General features: G+C 31.4%; 1 protein-coding gene across 2 annotated transcripts in view; it reads left to right on the top strand.

Annotated features, from left to right (window-relative positions):
* Positions 1 to 1,752: 1,752 nt before the first annotated feature.
* Positions 1,753 to 4,353, top strand: part of LOC107725125 (gametogenetin-binding protein 2-like) — a 23,927-nt gene continuing 21,326 nt past the window's right edge. For both annotated transcript variants that reach the window (XM_016534282.1, XM_016534280.1), the window contains exon 1: positions 1,753 to 1,880. The gene's annotated coding sequence lies outside the window, so the exon portion shown is untranslated. The remainder of the gene's footprint in view (positions 1,881 to 4,353) is intronic.

Genomic DNA, 4,353 nt, shown 5'->3' with positions numbered 1-4,353 from the left:
AGGACTGGTTTGAACAATGTGTTAGTCAACACTCTGAACAGCAGCAATGTTTTAGCTGTAAGTGTTCTGCTGTTGTATATGTTCTTGAACAGCTTAGTCATATTCATATTGCATATCAATAAAATAACCATTAAGTTCTGGTAAACACCCTTTCATTTAGTTTCAGATTACATTGTATTTTTTTTTTTTTTTGAATGGCTCTCGCAAAACTGCTGTGAAATACACTGTATATTGTTTGCATAGTTCAAATAAAATTGAATGTGTAATTTGTAAATGTACTGCTACTGTGTATTACATATGAGATATGAATACATATATTTATTTCATGTTAACAGTAGAACAGAAGATTTTTGTATTTTTATATGCTGCAATCGGCCAACTTTTTCCATGAGTTTAATCGTCTTTGTGCCTTTGCAGTTCACCGTGTAGATAGCCTGTGTGATTAAAAACATGCCATGTAGTGATTTATTTAATTGATTATGAAAGGTGCATGCATTATAATTATAAAAGAATTTGGAAAATGCTAATGTTTGCTAATATTCCTTTTAATCAATATTAAGTCTAATATTAATTAATTAATTGAAATGAAAATGAATTCATATTAAAACTATATGAAAAATAATTGTAAAAGAATAAGAAAATTAAGCAAATATTTCATATAGTCTTTTAATGAAATATTCTAACTAACATAAAATAAAATGCATGCATGCATACTAATTATAAGAATTAAAAAAAAATGAATTAAACTTTTATTTAAATCATAAAACAATATGAAAATAATTGTGAAAGAATTAGAAAAAATGCAATTTAAGCAAACATTTAATGTAGTCATTTAAATAATATTTTAAGTCTAATATTAATTAATTAATTGAAATGAAAATGAATTCATATTAAAACTATATGAAAAATAATTGTAAAAGAATAAGAAAATTAAGCAAATATTTCATATAGTCTTTTAATGAAATATTCTAACTAACATAAAATAAAATGCATGCATGCATACTAATTATAAGAATAAAAAAAAAATATGAATCAAACTTTTATTTAAATCATAAAACAATATGAAAATAATTGTGAAAGAATTAGAAAAAATGCAATTTAAGCAAACATTTAATGTAGTCATTTAATTAAATAATATTTCAACCAAAATGCGATCATAAAAATAGCATGCATGCTAATTATAAAGAATTCTGATTCTGTCTTTTAATTAGACTTTAATATTAAGTCATAAAACTATATGGAAAATAAGTATAAAAGAATTAGAAAAAATTCATTTAAACAAATACTTCATTTAAATTAAATAATATTTTAACTAACGTGATAAATACTGCGTACATATACCAATTATAAAAATGATAAAAAGACAGATTTTTGCTAATGATACAAAGTCGTTTAACTAGACATTTATTTAATATTAAGTCATAAAACTATAAGAAAAATAGCTGTGAAAGATTTAGAAAAATGCATTTGAACTATTTAATTAATTGATATTTAAGTAATATTTTTATTTTTTATTTAGTCATTTAGCAGACGCTTTTATCCAAAGCGACTTACAAATGAGGACAATTAATATTAATAATAATAATAGTTAATTAATATATCAGCAAATATACGATCATAAAAATCGATTAACTTTTAGATGAATTTAGCATATTATATGATCTACCTATAATTAAATTATGTTTCTTCTGCTTTCTCTAAAATAATCTCCACCCATGTGTCAATCAAACTGCACACGTGACGTCAAGCCCTCGGAGCCCGGAACTTCTTTTCTGACGTATCCGGGGGGCCAAAGGTCATAGAACATTCGCCTGCCACATACGCCTCTGTCGCACTTGTTTGTTTTTGTCCAAAAAAAAAGAAACAACCTTCGGAAACAGGTGAGTACGACAGCTGCAACTTGATATTTGTGCATTTAGTCGCTCTTTCGAGTGCAATAACGGCAGAAAAGTAAGGCCACGGGAAAGATAAACCCGGAATGGGTCGAGTTAATGCTGAGGGTGTCAGTCCGTAAGTCAAATTAGATCTTTGACAGGGCACTTTTGAATTTAAAAAGCATGTATTGTTTTAAAAGTACATTCGCACCCTGTTTAGCAAGCAATAAAACATGCTTTGCTAGGTTTAAAGTTGCCGTGCAGCTCCCTCAGGCAAGCTACTGACAGAACTAACGTTAGCATGCTAATCAGCTTGATAAAAAGTTTCACAGGTTAGCCGTGCGCTAACTTGACTTGGACACTCAAAATTATCTCTTTTTTTGTAGCATCATCTCAGATGCCATCCCTGTAGCATTAGATATGTCGAAATGGCTCGTTTAAGTTGCTCTACAGGTGGGTGCGAGCATTTCGTTGGCTAACGGTTCTAATTAGCGTAACTTATGTGTCATTGGAGGGAACATGAGTGCAATTATTACAGCTCTGATTATTTAACGGTTGCCATGACTACCAGACTGTCAAGATTATTTAATATGAATATGATCGGAAATGTGTTTTTAGATATTTTAGAGCTTTGAGAGGCTGGTTTGGTGGCTGTTTAGCTGCTCATTGTTAGCACGTTATGTGGCTTGACCTCTTCATACTTGCACCTCTGATAAAGGAGTTACTGCATTTATTTGACACTTCTGTATATATATATATATATATATATATATATATATATATGCACATGTACGTGAGTGTTTCATTCAGATTGGGGTGTAGACTAGAGTTGGGGATAGTAAGGGTTTAAGCTAGGGATGCACCGATAGGATTTTTTTGGCCGATACCGATTTTAACACACAACTATGGGCCGATACCGATATTGGTCAATTGCATAAAACAGAAACGAAAAAAATATCGATCGGTTAACTCCAAGCAGAATTGGTATTTGAACGTTTCTGTTCCTGCGTTCCTCTGTATTATTACATTCCGAAATCGGTTTAAGTAGAAAAAATACTGGTTAATAACATTATTTTTAAAACTTTTTCTTTGCCTATAATAATAATAATAAAGTACAGCGTTTTCTTTACTCAAAAAGAAAAAAAAAACACGAGGGTCTTGATCTGGTAGCCTATCTTGCGCGTAGTCATAGCCAATACAGCATCATCTTTTCTAGATTTTGACCAAATGTATTAAACAAAAGAAAATACTGTCAACGCTTTAAAGACATTAAAGTAGGCCTTTTTTTTCCAAGATATTTAAAAATGTTTGCAGCATGGATAAAAACGCTACTCCTATAAGCGTTTTGAGAGGAAAAAACAGCCTAAATTAGTCAAATTAATTTTATTATTAATATATTATTGTTATTTTATTATTATCATTCAGAAATAATGTAGGCTAAAACACCGGTAAATAAAGCAAAATATTTACAAACATTACAAACACAATTAGGCTATTTAAGTTCCCTTCTCTCCACAACAAATCCTCTAAAGTTGTAAGCCAAAACGAATTTATTTAAAAGCAAAACTGAAGCCTACCTCTCTCATTCTTGTACAGGCCTATATATTCCTTTTTATGTAGCCTATATAGTTTTATTCCATTTTCTCTGTTCACAGAAACGCTGCAGGTGCGTGACGTGAACTTGTGTGAATCCGTGTTCTACACGATCCCGCCATTTATGCTGGTTTCAAACACACAAAAAGCTGCATATTACCTGCCATTCATTTTCACTTAAATGTAGGCTAATGCTTAATTGGCGGTTCGTGACATATCCTCAGAAAAACTAACTCCGGGGCATTGCCACTTAATCGGCCCTTTTCATGCTATTTCCGATATGCCGATGGCTTTAAAATAATAAAAATCGTCCGATACATCGGTGCATCCCTAGTTTAAGCCTCTGTAGTCAGATAAGAGTGTATGAATCTCTGTCTTAGCATTGACGCATAGCTGGTCAGCTGAGCCTTCTTAAGTGGCGCTCAAAGTTAGAATGGTTTCAACAGCGTGTTTCATTATGTCTCTTTGAATTAATGAATCAGCGTTTTTGAACGTGTAGTTGAATGACAGTCACGTTCCACCACCTTGTGGTGCAACACTGTAACTGCACTGCCTGACAGCCCGTCTAGAACACGTGCAGGTGTAAATATCAATAGAAAGTTTCTTGTCTAGTCAGATTAGAAAATCAGATTACAACTAGGCTAACTGTTATACATATAGGCTAACAATAGCCTAACGATCTTATTGTCAGGTTTATGTTGTGTTAAGTGGACCGTTATTTTGTCATTCTCTTCTGTTTACTTCACTTCCTGTTTCAACGCTATTTGGTTTCGGTTTCATTGTCTTCTGAATATGACCTCGTTAGTTATATCATAACCCATACACACACAAATTATATGTATATGTATATATATATATATATATATATATATATATGTGTGTGTGT

The sequence above is a fragment of the Sinocyclocheilus rhinocerous genome, unplaced genomic scaffold, assembly GCF_001515625.1.
Source record: "Sinocyclocheilus rhinocerous isolate Xijiao unplaced genomic scaffold, SAMN03320098_v1.1 scaffold1295, whole genome shotgun sequence".
Taxonomy (NCBI): Eukaryota; Metazoa; Chordata; class Actinopteri; order Cypriniformes; family Cyprinidae; genus Sinocyclocheilus; species Sinocyclocheilus rhinocerous.
Note: the sequence above shows the minus strand (reverse complement) of the source record. Positions and strands in the feature narration are given on the sequence as shown.